Source organism: the organism of the source record quoted next, unplaced genomic scaffold, assembly GCF_019419815.1.
Source record: "Pyrus x bretschneideri cultivar Hongxiangsu unplaced genomic scaffold, Pyrus_bretschneideri_v1 Contig10, whole genome shotgun sequence".
NCBI lineage: Eukaryota > Viridiplantae > Streptophyta > Magnoliopsida > Rosales > Rosaceae > Pyrus > Pyrus x bretschneideri.
The window spans coordinates 9,552,601-9,568,922 of NW_025999391.1; positions in this window are offsets into that span (position 1 = coordinate 9,552,601).

The window sequence follows — 16,322 nt, forward strand, 5'->3', positions numbered from 1 at the left end:
GGTTTCATCTATACTAAGGGAGTTGTAATTAAGAAAATAAAATCATATTTGAGTATATTGTATAACAAATAACAAATGAAACATATCTAAAATTAATAAGTACATAATCAAATGTATGTAATAGAGTTACGCAAATTTCAAAATTTTTCGGGTCGACTTCAAAATTTCAAATGCATTCACTATCCAATTCTTTTCGAAAATTGAAATTTCAGTTTCATATTGAATTGGATAGAATATTTTGGAATTTCTTGAATTGAAATCTGATATTCCTTTCCAAGTTGCACCCAAGTCAAAACTATAAAATGCATGAAAATTGCACATATGTTTTCATCAATGTGGTTATGTCTGATATGTTTATGTGGGATTGTTATTAGAAGAGTTAAGAGGTTGTTTGATAATACTTTATAGAAGAATTTTTGTTTACAGGAGTGTAAAATGTGTTTATTATGTTGTTTTTAAATAACAAAGTCACAAAATGAATTGTGTTTTCCAAGAATAGAATCCAAAAGAAAAATAAAAATAAAAAAACAAAGATGCGTATAAAGATAATTAGTGTTCAACTACTTTTCATCATCAAAACCGACACATCAACCATCATTGTCACCACCACTCCTATCACCACCATCGTCACCACTATCTTCATCACCATCACCATAGCCACCCCTCCCGCCAAGGTTGGCCCAGGCCCAGTGCCAACAAAACGCCTGTCCAGGGGCCAAAATTGAAAAGCACGCCAAAAAAAAGTTTCCAAATATTTAGGTATTAAAAAAAAATTATTCTGTCCAGAGTCTAGAATAGACGCTAGAGTGGAACGGCCCATGTTTTGAGGCATAAAAATTAAAAAATTAAAAATAATTAACAGAAGGGGGACACTCGTCCCCCAATTAACCTTTACACATTTGAAACTTTCCCCCATCTCCACCCCGTTGCCCTGCCTTCTACCTTTTTTCTGTTCTTTCTCCCATTGGATACAAGTGCATCATTCAACTCCTAAAATTTCAAAATTTCATTACAAGATTCCCATTGGCTGCAACTACAAGCTGCTACACTATAGCTTCCAAAGCCACTAAGGCACATCCCACAAGTCCTTTTTAATGACCATCACCAACCCTTTTGAGTTTTGAGACAATCCTTTATTTTTTTTTAAATTTAAATTATAAATTTATAATTTAATATGAAATTTTCCAAGTGACATAGAATTATAGCGTAATATGGGTATCGATTATTGATATGAATCATATAATTAGTGATTATAGAATTATTGTTTATTGATGAATTGAATTCATGATTATTGATTAATTGAATTATTGATTCCATTCCAAACCAAAATTTTTTGTTCAATTTTAATAATATGTTTAGTGTTTTTTTATAATATCTAATATATGTTGGAATGATAATTTTAATTGAAAATTTTTGTTATATTGTGTGTAGGTTGTGAAATCCCGTCCTCAGATTTCACTATTTAAAATTACGTATTTCGTATTCTTAGTTTCAACGTGTTTATAATTACGGTGTATAGTTTTTTTTTTCGATAAGTAAAAGAACAAAAACACCCTTAATGAACTAAACAGACTTTTTGAGGACGTATCTAATTCCTATATGTTTTGTCACTTTTATTTACATATTTGGATAGAGCTCGACCTCATGAGTGTGTAGGCGGAAACTGTTCGCGAAAGGGAGCTATAACGAATGAGATATAAACGAACAAAGACTGGGGCGAAATGGTCATTTGGCCATTATCTGGAATGAGATATAAATGAATGAGGGAAAGGAGAGAAGGGGAAGGCTAGTCAACCCAAGTCACTTCTCGACCCGTTACACCCGCATGACCCGACTAGGTCCCTGCATGAATTTCCGACGTGAAATTGTCAATTTTTTCGGCGAAATTCATCTAACCACCACCTAGAATCAACTCCACGACTCTTCTTCTTGCATTTACACTCAAATCTAATGAGTTTTGGCTCTAGTTTTGCAAAGAACGGCGTCGGTGGCGTATAGGGTCCCATGGCGGTGATCCGCCATTCCTGAAGCCAATTCCATCGACCACCACCACCAATAGACTCCCCCAAAGCCCATGCATTGGTTGGGGCGTCGGAGTTCATTTTGGCATTGAATTAAGAGCATCCATTTCTAGGGTTTTCGACGGATTGAGGCAATTTTCAAGTATTTTCATGCTGAATTGGACTTCAACCCAGGTATGAAAGTCGTTTCTCTCATTGAGCTCCATTTTCTTGTGAAATTTGGTAATTTTTAGAGTTAGTCGAAAAATTGCGTTTCCGTTCACCAGAAACCTCCACCTACAGTGGCGTGAGGCCAATGGGCTGACGATGACTTTTTTAAGTTAAATTGGATGTCTTGATTTCAGATTTGATATCCGCTTGATGTGATTTGATTGTTTGAACCTATTTTCATTATGGTACGCCACTTGATCATTATATGAATCAACGATCCGACCGTTGGATCTTCACCAAACTTTAATGCGCTATTGTACATAATATTTAAGGACATTAGAAACTTACGAATCAGGAATTTGACGTATGGATATGGATGAATTGAATTTTTAAGTTTGTAAAACTAATATTTGTGATATGGTTAGTGAGTGACTTTAATATATGTGATGGTTATTACCCTATTTTCGTATTTAGTATTCTTTGTGGATATGACTTGGTTTTATAAATGTGATTTTTAATGTTTAGCCACCAATGTATTATTATGAAATGTGATTTGATTTTGTGTATTGGGAATATTTGTGAAATGTGATTTGAAATAAATGTTGAATTGTTTGTAAAATGCGAGGGCCAGTAGTGGACCATTAACCCAGTGTCATGGGGGTTTGTTTGTTTCAATATTATTTCATTTCTCGCTTCGTTGACCCATTCTAAATTTAGTACTTGTACTTTGTTTCATCTTGTTAAGCCTTTGTAAATTGAGCACTTGATTCATGTTTTGTTTCTTCGAGTCGTTGTTATGTTCCTTGGACTTTCGCTCAGTTCCGTTGAGTGGTCTAGAATTGGGTTTTGCTAGGGTTCTATTAAGTGGTCTGGTTCCTTGCTTCGTTTGGATTACGTTGAGTGGTCTGGAATCCCTCGTGCTTTGCGATGTCGTTGAGTGGTCTGGAATAGTATCCTGCGGCCTTGGATTTCATTGAGTGGTTCAATATCCATTGTACACTGCGATTCCATTAAGTGGTCCGGAATCGTATCCACTCAGGTTCCGTTGAGAGATCCGAAATCCTTTTTACTTCGCGATTCTGTTGAGTGATCTGAAATTGTATCCTGATTTGAACTTTGTTGAGTGGTCTGAAATCCCGCTTGGTATTTTGGTTTCATTGAGTGGTCCGGAACTCGATGTTGTTGGATTTTGTTGAGTGGTCAGAAATCAAATTCTTTAGAGATTTAGGCTTCAGCAGAACTGTGTCGCTCTAGCCCTGCATTTTGGTGTATTCTATGTGTTATTGATTGATGTGATTGTTGAATGGTGTTGGAAAGCACATGTGTGTGTGTGAAATGCATGACGACAACTCTTGTTTGGCTTATGGTTGATGTGTAGTATGGTACTCTATGTTTTCAGCTAGAAAGTGTTTTGCGAAAAGTTCAAAGTTTAACAAATGGTGAACTACGAATGGCTTGATCCGGTCGGAGGGTACATAGGCAGTTTAACAAAAAGGTTAGATGTAGCCATAGAATAAATGAAAAATTACTACGCAATTCAAATCTTGAGTTTTGTTTTATCCATATCCCGGAGGCGAGGTATGTTTGATATATAAGTACTTGGTGACGTCACGTGTAGATCCTGGACGTACGTCAGGATCGGGGCGTGACAACTTTTAGTGGTATTAGAGTTTAGGTATTAGATCTAAGTACCTTTACCTGTGAACGTTAATAATTGTTTCGTGGAATTGGTATTGTCTTTGATGACATGGCTATGTTTATGATTATTTTTGTGTGGTGAATTGAAGTTCGAAACTATCAAACTTGAGGTTAGCTTAATCTGAGAATAAATGAAGTGTGAACACCATTTAGTGTTTCGTTCTCAGTGGAATTATCGAAGTGTTGAGTAGGTAGGGATGACAATGGAAATTTCGAGGATTAAATTTTTATAAGGGGGAAGGATGTGAAATCCCGTCCTTGAATTTCACTATTTAAAATTACGTATTTCGTATTCTTAGTTTCGACACGTTTATAATTATGGCATATATTTGTTTATAAGTAAAAGGACGAAAATGCCCTTAATGAACTAAATGGACTTTTCAAGGACGTATTTAATTCCTATATGTTTTGTCACTTTTATTTACATATTTGGATAAAGCTCGACCTCACGAGTGCGTAGGCGAAAACCGTTCATCAAACAATGCTATAACGAATGAAAGATAAACGAGTAAAGACAAGGGTGAAATTGTCATTTAGCCATTATCTGGAAGGCTCCAGATTTGCTAGAGCACTGATTTGGTGCCATGTGTATAACTAGGACTGAGAGATGAGGAGAGAAATGAAGGAAAAGATGGAGAGACGGGCCAATCATGGGGGAGAAATAAGGGAAATAAGAGAAGGGGAAAGTCAGCCAACCCAGGTCACTTCTCGACCCATTACACCTGTGTGACCCGACCCCGTCCTTGCATGAATTTTCGACGTGAAATCGTCACTTTTCTGGCGAAATGCGTCGAACCACCACCTAGAACCAACTTCACGACCCTCCTTCCTGCATTTACACTCAAACCCGACGAGTTTTGGCTCTAGTTTTGCGAAGAACGGCATCGGTGGCACTGAGGGTCCCATAGCGGCGATCCGCCATTCCTGAAGCCAATTCCATCGACCACCACCACCAATAGACTTCCCTCAACCTGAGGAACAAAGCCTATGCATTGGTTGGGGCGTCGGAGTTTGTTTTGGTGTTGAATCAAGAGTACCCATTTCTAGGGTTTCCGACGGATGGAGGCATTTTTTAGGTATTTCTTGGCCAAATTGAACTTCGGCCTAGGCATGAAAGTTATTCCTCTCATTGAGCTCTATTTTTCTGTAAAATTTGGTAATTTTTAGAGTTAGTCGGAAAATTGGGTTTCCGTTTGCCAGAAACCGCCACCTGTGGTGGCGCGTGGTTTGTGGGCTAACGATGCATTTTTAAGTTAAATTAGATGTCTTGATTTCAGATTCAATATCCGCTTGATGTAATTTGATTGTTTAAACCTATTTTCATTATGGTACGCCACATGATCATTATATTAATTGACGACCAAACCCGTTGGATCATCGCAAAACTTCATTGTGTTATAGTACGTAATATTTAAGGACAACAAAAACTTATGAATCAGGAATCTGACGTACGAATTTTGATGACTTGAATTTTTAAATTTGTAAAACTAATTGTTGACTGCCACCTAATTCTAGCAATTGACGGAGATCCGACCGTTGGATCGTTCCAAAATTTTAGGATATTGTTCTAGACGATAAATGAGACTTTTGGGAAATTACGAATCGAAAATCCGTGGTCGGATATTCTAGATCGATTTACATAGGGTTGTGGACCTTACCGTTGATTGAGAGTTGACTTTTGGTCAACATGTCTTGAATCGTTTTAAATACTAAAATTAGTATTACTGGAGACTAAGTGAATTCTAGTGGGCCTACATTGGTTAGTGAGTGACTTGAATATATGTGATATGGTTATTACCTAGTTTTCATATTTAGTATTCTTTGTGGATATGACTTGGTTTTATAAGTGTGATTTCTATTAAAATGTGATTTTTAATGTTTAGCCATCGATGTATTATTATGAAATGTGATTTGACTTGTGTATTGAGAATATTTATGAAATGTGATTTGAAATACATGTTGAATTGTTTGAAATGTGAGGGCTAGTAGTGGATCTTTAACCCAGTGTAATGGGGACTTGTTTGTTTCGATATTGTTTCATTTCTTGCTTTGTTGACCTGTTCTAAATTTAGTACTTGTGCTTTGTTTCATTTTGTTAATGTGAGATCCCACATCGGCGGGGTGAGGGTTGGTCCCTAGCCTTATACGTACATGCTCACCTCCCATTGAAAGATGCATTTTGGGAACTCACTCGCTCCGCATCCCATAAGAACTCCAAATTTAAGTGAGTTTAGGTGAGAGCAGTCCTCAGATAGGTGACCCTTCGGGAAGTTCTCATGTCGAAACCCAAGAACAAATATGTGAGGGCATGGCCTAAAGTGGACAATATCTTGCTATGCGGACTGGGATGTGACAATTTGGTATCAGAGCTAGACTCACTGTCTATTCGAGTGTGCCGACGAGGACATCGGGCTCCTAAGGGGGTGGATTGTGAGATCCCACATCGGCGGGGTGAGGGTTGGTCCCTGGCCTTATATGTACATGCTCACCTCTCATTGAAAGACGCGTTTTGGAAACTCGCTAGCTTCGGATCCCATAAGAACTCCAAAGTTAAGTGAGTTTGGGCAAGAGCAGTGCTAGGATGGGTGACCCCCTGAGAAGTTCTCGTGCTGAAACCCAAGAACAAATTCGTGAGGGCGTGGCCTAAAGCGGACAACATCTTGCTATGCGGACTGGGATGTGACAGTTAAGCCTTTGTAAATTGAGCACTTGATTCATGTTTGGTTTCTTCAAGCCGTTGTTATATTTCTTGGACTTTTGCTCGATTCCATTGAGTGGTCCGGAACTGGGTTCTACTGGGGTTCCGTTGCGTGGTCCAGTTTCCTGCTTCGTCTGGATTCCATAAGTGGTATGGAATCTCTCGTGCTCTGTGATGTCGTTGAGTGGTCCAGAATCGTATCCTGCCTTGTATTTCATTGAGTGGTCTGATATCCATTGTACTTCGCGATTTCGTTGTGTGGTCCGGAATCATATCTACTCGAATTCCATTGAAATATCCAAAATCCCTTTTACTCTGCGATTTTGTTGAGTGGTCTGAAATCATATCCTGGTCTGAATGCCATTGAGTGGTTTGGAATACCTCTTGGTATTTTGGTTCCATTGAGTGGTTCGGAACCCGATGTTGTTAGATTTCGTTGAGTGGTCCGAAATCACCTTCTTCATAAATGTAGGCTTCGGCCAAATTGTGGCGCTCTAGCCCTGCATTTTGGTGTATTATATGTGTTATTGATTGATGTGATTGTGGAATGGTGTTGGAAAGCACTTGTGTGTGTGTGAATGGCATGATGACAACTCTTGTTTAGCTTATGGTTGATGTGTAATGTGGTACCCTATGTGTTTCTACTAGGAAGTGTTATATGAAAAGTTCAGAGTTTAACAAATGGTGAACTACAAATGGCTTGATCCAGTCTAACAAAGAGGTTAGATGCAGCCATAAAGTAAACGAAAAACTCTCTATTAGGAAACAACATATTGAAGTCATGTCTTTTAGGTTAGATGCAAACAAAATATTGAAGTCATGTCTTTTAGGAAACAACTCTCTATTAATATGAAAAAGAAAAAAGGCAAAGGATAATAAAATTGTCGAAAGTGTAAAAGGATTTCTAATAAAAAAAATTCAAAAAACAATGAATCGGTTGAAAATTTGATAGAAAATGATGTTGGTGATGAGTTACAAAATGTTGGTGAAGGGGCTCATGATCATGAAATTTGTGGTTATGTGGAGGAAAATGCTGGTGATGAGTCTCATGACCATAAAAATGGTGGTGATGTGGATTTAAATGTTGATGATCATATTGTTGTAGAGGAAAATATTGAACCTCCATAACCTATATTCCATTTAAACTTTTATGATCCAAGAGTTTGGGATGGTATTACAACAAAAATGAGAGACATACTTGTAGAAAAAAGGCTAATTAGAGAAACTAATCTCACTTCTCCAAAGAACAAGCTCTCTACAAAATTTTCCTCACACTACTATGATCGAAAATTACCAACAAGTGAAATTTCAGATAGAAAATGACCCATGTACTCAAAAGAGTTAGATAAAGTCTTTTGATTTTGTTGTAAATTGTTTAGAACAATTCTCAAAAAGTGAGTTAGCAAAAGATGAAATTAGTGATTGGAGACATTTTGTTGAGAAGCTTGACAAAAAAATCAAACAATTGACAAAAAATTTCAAATGCAAACCAAGAACCTAGAGACTCATTCTACCAACAGCTCAAATCCACGCCAAAATCCTCACACCTACGAGACCACTCTATCACCCAGTGCTTTATGGTTAAAATCTTTCAAATTATCACTTTTTTAACTTAGGGATTTGGATTTGCAGGTAATTGCCTCTAAAATTGCGCACACCAATAGCCTCCTTCATCTGCATCTATCTTCCAAGGCCTCTGGTTAGGTAATTTTTTTTTTTTTAAATTTATATACAGAATGTCCTTGGTTTTCAAGATATTACCGTTGGCTTTCTTTATTCTGGGTTATTGTTGGAATTATTCACTTGATGTATTTGCACATAAGGAGGTTTAATCTTTCAATATATTTTTTTTTTCTATTTTTTTTTTTAAATTTCCAGGTTGTTGCTCAGTAAAGAAAAAAAATTGAGTTATTGTTCACACTAATTGTTGAAAGAAAATAGTTTGGCTTTGTAATTGCTTTGAAATTGAATCATAATTATTTATATGTTACTGTGCACTCTGCAATCAATTCTTTTATCTACTATTTGAGAATTTTTTGTTGAAGAAGTGATATTATTTTATTGATGTTCACTTAGACTTAAGCAGTAAACACTTTGTATTTGAAGAAAGATAGTGGATGTAAATCTAAAAGCTTGAGCAGCTTTTAAAGTAACAAGGTGATCAGGAAGAAGGGATAGACACCCATCCAATCATAAAAGATGCTAGTACATATCAAATACATGCCTAGTTTTATAATCACTTGACCCTTGCTCTTTAAAATAATCTTTCAATTTCATTGCATTGAACTTCCCAAGTTGGAGCATGAAAACCTTAACTCTATCAGAATTCTTTCTATCAGGTACCCCCCACCCAAGGGCATCCTTAAATTGCATTTTTGAACTCCAAATTGTCCCAGTCACTAGTTTGCCAATAACATAGAAGTGTAGGTTAGTTGTATTGACCGAGTAATGTGTTAGTTATAGGTTAGTTGTATGTTCTGTCAACAGGCTTGTTAGAGATAATTTAGAGTTGGTTAGTAACATTGCTTAATATTTATGCAGCTATGTTCTTTATAAAAGGTTACCATGTGATATCTTAATTATATGTTTTTGGTGTAAGTATATTAACTATGTAACATTGCTTAAGATTTATTGTGGAACCTCCGACACGATGCCCAAAGTGATGCAATTTCAAAGTTTGATCAATATTGCATATTAATTGTGTACCTTGAAGCAAAATTCCTTCTAGCCTTAACCCACAAACACATTATTTGACACACCCCGACCGAAGTCAGGGCATGCTGGCCGTCACGTGAGAGTGACGTAACCATGTGCACAGTGCGGAAGCTAAGAATAATAATAAAGTATGAATAAATAAAAACCGAGCTATACACTGAGAAGATAACAAACAAGTGCAAGCGTAAGTGTGAAAAATAATATTCAGAGTACAAAAGACCTATTGCAGTCCAGGGGAACAAACACTAAATAAACACACCTAGAGGTGGTCCTACACTGGTGATAATCTGTCAGATATGCTATGAATTCCTCGAGAGCCACCGAAAGAGCTATCCAAACTAGAACTTGGAGGGACGCAAAACAGAAAGTGTGAGTGGGCAAAAACAAAGCTTTTCAAAAATCATTTCAATAACAAAAGTTCTAACCCCTCGCCGTAAAACCTGTATAGTTTCCCAAAAAATAGAATATGCACATATATAGAAAACATGCTCAGAAATATGCCATGTCGAATGCCTCTATATAAAATGTAAGTACTCAGGTAATATCAATCAATGCCATGTAATCTGTCAGCCGGAGTCACCTAATGTGACCTGTACAGCTGAATCTAGAGCTCAAATCTCCAACTCACTAACTATACCTGCACACGAGTCGGAACCACCTAAAGTGGTCTGTACGACAGGACTGGTTGTAAAATAAGTACGCTCAAGTGCTACGATCACGTGAAGATTGGGTGAATAATCGCGGGTCACCTACGAGTCCAAAACCACCTAAAGTGGTCTGTCCGACAGGACTGTGCACCTAACTTGGATCAAAGATGAGTGTGTGGTGTGGGAGCTGAACATCACGTGAAGGACTATGCCCTACTCTGGGCCGGAGCACTAACACCGGAGGTGCAGGTTATGAGCTCTCTATGCATCTCACATCACTACTAATCACAAAACATAAACCATAACTTACCTGGCACTTACCTGTGCATCCGCAGCATCAAACATACATATATGCAATTACTAATGCATAATGAAATAGGTAAACGCAATGCATGGCCTTTAAAAACATATAGACAATTCATTTCATTTTCTGGGAAAATCACAAGTATATAGGTATATACGAAAAACCAAAAAGCCACTCACTGGTATGTAGAAGGGTCGTAACCCCCTTGCCTCGAGTGACTGCGCTTGTCCTCGGGATAGGTCTCACCTATATGCGAAACAACTATAAAAACGTTAATTTAAAGCACATAAACCCAAACTAGGTAATAAATTCTCATACAATGCTCAAATGGGGTGTATGAATACACCAGCGTGATCTACTCAACCTCACGAACATCCCCATATTTTTAAAATAATTTTCCGACACCGCACGCGCCGCCACGCACTGGCCAAGGCATAGCCACATACGTTGCCCACGCGCAGGCACGTGCCTGGCACACTGACGGCGTCAATTAACGCCGTCAGGAATATTCCGTTATATTTGACAGATTCCGTTAAAGTTAACCTAACGCCGTTAGGAATATTCTGTCCAAACTGACGGAATATTCCGTCGTCTTCTCCGGCCAACCTCCGGCAGCGTCGTCGTCGCCGGAAAACTGGGAAATTTTCTAAACTTAATTTCTCGCTCGTTTTTCACCCAAATTTCACGAAATTGGTACCAAAATGAAGCTTGCAACTAGAGGAACAAAACCTTACCACTTTCAAGCACTAAAATCAACGGAATCTCGCCGGAAAACTTCACCAAATCCGGCCAAACCTGCAACTCATGATCCCGACGTCCAAAACCTTCAAACGAACCACCCCGAGCTTCCTAAGGACCTCACCAAGCTTCCTACAACCCTGAAAATCCCAAAAACACATGATTTTACGTGTGCATGAACAATACCCCGAATTGAACATCTCGGGTTTGACGTGAAAATGAAGGTGCCCTTACCTGAAATGGGTATGGTTGAACTCGTATGAAGCTCACGAACACAAAGGTATAAGTCTCCACCATGATCTACCACGTTTTCGAAGGATTTGATCTTGTCCGTACAAAGAAGAAAGGAAAGAGAGAAAGAAACAGGGATACGGGATGGGGAAAGGATGATAATGAGTGTGGGTGTGTGTGTGTGGTCCAAAAGCAGCCAACCAACTTCCAAAAATGACCACACAACGAAACAAAAACACTAGGGGAAAAACCGTCATTTTACCCTTACGGTACGAAAAATCCAGGACGGGCTGTCGCACTATTTTTCCAACATAGAGTTCATTCAATTGCGTGGATCCATTCATGTCCTTTGCAGGTTGATAGTGGTATTCATTAGATCACCACCTCCATTTTGAAGTGCATTGACATATATATATATATATATATATGTATGTATATATGAGCAAAGTTAACAAAATTTGAGGTACCTAATCTTTTTGTTTGAGTTTTTTTTATAGGTATACAACAGAAGAAGTAATGATGCAGTTGGAGCTATAAAGATTGCACTTATTCAAAGGGCTAGTTTCTTCTAGATTGCTTGATGCTACACATTTTGTATAAACCAACTCCTATTCAAGGGTTTTTTTTTTTTTTTTTGTTTGTTTATGGCATTATCTCTTTTAAGATGCAATTGAGATGTATTGTATTTGGGTTACCTTGGACATGTTTATGTAAAAACTATTGATATTTAAATTATGTGTGTTTTTGTGATTAAGTTTTAAAGTATTTGCTTGACATTCATGGTAAGTTGGCATTCTAGTTTAATTTACTAAAATGATAAAAAGTAAAAGAATAAATGAATGAAAATAAAATATAAAAAATTCGTAAGAGCAAGTGAATATATACCTATCCATCACATTGTATTAGGATTTGTGATGCCTAGATCGTCACAAACTGACTCAATATTGACATTTGGGCATAAAAATTATGTGAGAAATCGGGCATCATGCATATTGAAAATAGGTGACGAATAAAAAATTCGTCACATAAACTATCGGTGATGCCATATAGGTGACATGATTTGTGACAACCAAAATTCGTCACACATAGTATATGTGACGAATTTTCAATATTCTGTGACGCTTTACCTTGGTCATTGAAGCCCTATTTTCTTGTCACTGTTCTAAAAATCCCTACCTAGGTTTTAGGTGGCTAGCCACTGCCCCAATTAATGCCTAGGCATTTGAAAATTAAGAAAGGGCGCCTAGACCTGTTGAGGCCCCCGCCTAGGCCGCTCAGATTCGCCTAGGCACCGACCAGGTTGCGACTCACTTAGACAGAAAATAGATGGCTTTCATTTTACATTTTTTTTCTTCTATAAATTGTAAAGACCTGTTGAATACTTAAATGAACACACATTATATGCTTGTTCTCTATGTTTTCATTATGTCCAATACTTCATAATATATATGTCATTCTATTTTATAGTTTATAATGAAATTATAGATATTTTAAGTATAAACAGACACTTATTTACAAGAAATATGATAGATTTACTTAAATCCACCAAGTCCGCCTAGGCCCCCGCCTAACTGCCTAGGCACTAGGCCCTAGCCCGCCCCCCGACTAGTGCCTAGCGTTTTTTAGAACCTTGTTTTTTGTAGTGGAAGACCTTATGAAGTCTCTAATGGAAATTTCTTATGTTTACTTGAAATGATTGCGGAGTTTGATTCAATAATGCAAGAGCGATTCTGACTCATTGACAATAAAGAGATACATCATTTCTATCTAAGCCATAAAATCCAAAATGAGTTGATAGCTACTTTAGCTTCAAAAGTCAAAACTGATTAAAAAAAATGAAGGATTCTTTAGACATGCCCTTGAAACTCTTATTTTTTTCAAATAAAAACCCACCAAATATTAAACATTCAAACAAAACCCAAATTTCAAAAATACTACCATCTAGACAAATACGTAACCAATTATTATAACATATTTATAACTTATGCCACAAGACTCTGATTATGTCAATAAAGATTATTACTCACCCTAATTATGATTACCAATTAAACCTATACAAAAATTATATGGAAATTTTACATTTCTTGTATAATAAATATTAGTAACATATACATATACATATACATACATATACATAAATACATATATACATATATATATACATATACATGACACACCCTGACCTGAAATATCCACTTGGACTTTAAATCGAGCTGTTCTGGCTGACACCTGAAAGGTGATGAAGCCATAAAGTGTAGTGAGGCGGAAAATGTGAATAAATTTAAACCTAACAGTGCCTAAATGTAAGAGTGCGCATGTGAGCAGGAGTGTACCCAATTCACACGTGATGTCAGAGTATAAGTAAAGTACAGTAAAGGTAGGATAAGAATTATACCGTTGAAGGTAATCACCTATATCAAAGTTTGCCAAGAATCCTCGTCGACACGAAAGCTCAACCACTAAAACTTGGAGGGGTGCAAAACAAGGGTGGGTGGGCATAAAAACTTTTTACGTACTATGTTTGTGAAAACCTTTTCGAAAACATAATAACCCTTTGCCGTAAAATAAGTATGGTTACCAAAATATATGTACTATGTATAGCATAAGAATACTTACCCTAGCCTGCAATATCTCGAGAATTCAATACGTCATAATATTTCGTAAATAAATATCTAACGTCTGGTAATCACATAATCTCGTATAAACAAACATAACATATTGAGTGCTCATTGACATATGCTGAAATAGAAGTTCATGCAGAGATATTCTGACATGAACATGACTGGGTGTAATAATGATATACACTCTAGTACTACAATCACGTGAAAATTGGTGCTATGCGCATCACATACGAGTCCTAATTGCCTATAGCAATCTAGGATAGGACTGGCACCTACAATGGATCCAAAGTGAGTGTATGGTGCGATGTGAACATACACGTGAAAGATGCCCTGGCCCGGCCAAGTACTAACATTGGTGCAGCAATGATGAGCAGATAACGTAAATAAAATCATACATCGGTATATCAATAATTTACGTCGACATAATACTATTCACTGCTATAAATATAAATAAGGCATCCCATAATAATATGCATCCATATGCATCCCGTAGGATTCATAATAATCTCATAATTTCAATCATAGAGACAATTCTTCTAATGTCAATTTAATTATGGAATCACTTAGAAAATGCATTATTAATCTATGTATGGAAATTCAAAAAATATATATACTATATAAAAGAAAAGACCCACTCACAGATACTTGCGAAAGTCATAACTGTTTGAATAAGGGAAGCCAGAGTCTCCGATAGTAATCGCACCTAGGAATAATAATGGGACCAATTAGTAAAAATCAACTAAAACGATTAAATTTGAGAAAACGGAGTGCGAATTTGGAATCAGGGCGTCAAAATACACTACAAAGGTTCCCGCACAATTTTCGTAAAACTAAAAGTCAACGGCCAATCCTAGAAAGTCAACCGAGTCCCCTGGTGGTCAACTACGTTAAAACCTCATAATTTCACTAATGTTTGGGCTGGGTTTGGGCTTAGGCCCTTTTTTATATGTATCGGGTCGGGTTGATCCATATGGACTCGCAAGTCGGCCGGTTTCTACAAAAAAGAACACAGGAATTGAGGATGGCCGAAAAACTTCAAAGGCCTATAACGGGACCAAAACTCAATCATTTTCTATGATTCAAAAGCCAAAATGAAGCTGAGAGCATAAGGAACCAGAATCTACATAAGTGGGGGTGAGCCGTGGTCGGAGTTAGCCGAAAAAAGCTTGTAAATGCTAGGTTCTTCGTGAAAAACTAGGGAATTTTCCCTCGTGCCATTTATGTACCAAAACTGCCACCAAAAACCTTAGAAAAGCTAGAAATACACACCAAAACATGATCCATCAAGTTTTAAGTTGTTTTCAAGACTCACCATTGTTGGAAAATTAACCCACCAAAACCGGGCTCGGGTTATACGGCGTGGGTTCGAGATCGGAGCTTCGTTTTTTATTTCTCTGGTTTAAATCGAAGAAACGAGGTGTAACATCCCGTCCCGGGATTTTTAAAACGTACATGGGAAATTACGATTTTACCCCCTAGTTGTTATTTTACGTGTATATTTGTGTTGTGTGGGTTGTGGGACCACACACACTCATACATTTTCTTTTTCTTTCCGGGATTCCCTCCCTCATTCCCTCACTCTGTCTTTCTCTGTCTCTCTCTCTCTCTCTTTCTTCCTCTCCTTCCCCGAGTCCATCTTCTTCTTCTTCCTTCTGCAAACCTACGGACTACACACAAAACCTACTCGAACCTGCACCAATTAAGAAACCAAGACCACCCTCGTGCTCGTGAGGCTGAAAGAAGTCCAGTGGTGCCATTTTCAGGTAGGAACTCCGACGTTTTCACGTCGATTTCACGAGCTCAGTTTTGGTTACTGTTCATGCAAATTAAATTTACTTAGTTTTTGATTATTTGAAGCTTGTAGACGTGTTAGTGAGGTCCCAAGGAGCTTGGGAGTGTATCGTTGGACAAATTTGGACGTCGGGATCGTCCTGTACGAAGTTGGCCGATTCTTGAAGTTGAAGACAGGTATGATCTAGCAATTTTTAGGCCTTAAAACTAGTCTAACGTTGTTCTACTAGTCCTAAGCTTCATTTTGGCGTTTGAATCATGGAAATTGGTTGAAAAACGAAGGAGAAAACTTAGTTTGAAAATTACCCAGTTTTCCGGCGCCGTCGCCGGCGCCGGAGGTTCGCCGGAGAAGAAAGGGGAATATTCTGTTAAGTCTAACGGAATATTCCTAACGGCAGTGGACGGAATCTGGTTAGATTTGACGGAATATTCCGTCAGTTAACGGAATATTCCTGACGGCGTCTGTTGACACCGTCAGTGTGCAGGTCACGTGGCCGCGCGTGGGAGGCGCGTAGGTCCGTGCCTGTTCAGGCGCGTGGGGGCGCGTGCGTGGTCCAAAAATTATTTTAAAAATATGGGTGTGATCCTGAGGTTGTGTAGATCACGTTGGTATATTCATTTGTCCAATTTGAGCAATGTATGGGAAGTTATTACGAGAAGTTGCTTAGGTGCTTTTAAATTAACGTTTTCGTAACTTTGTCGCGTTTA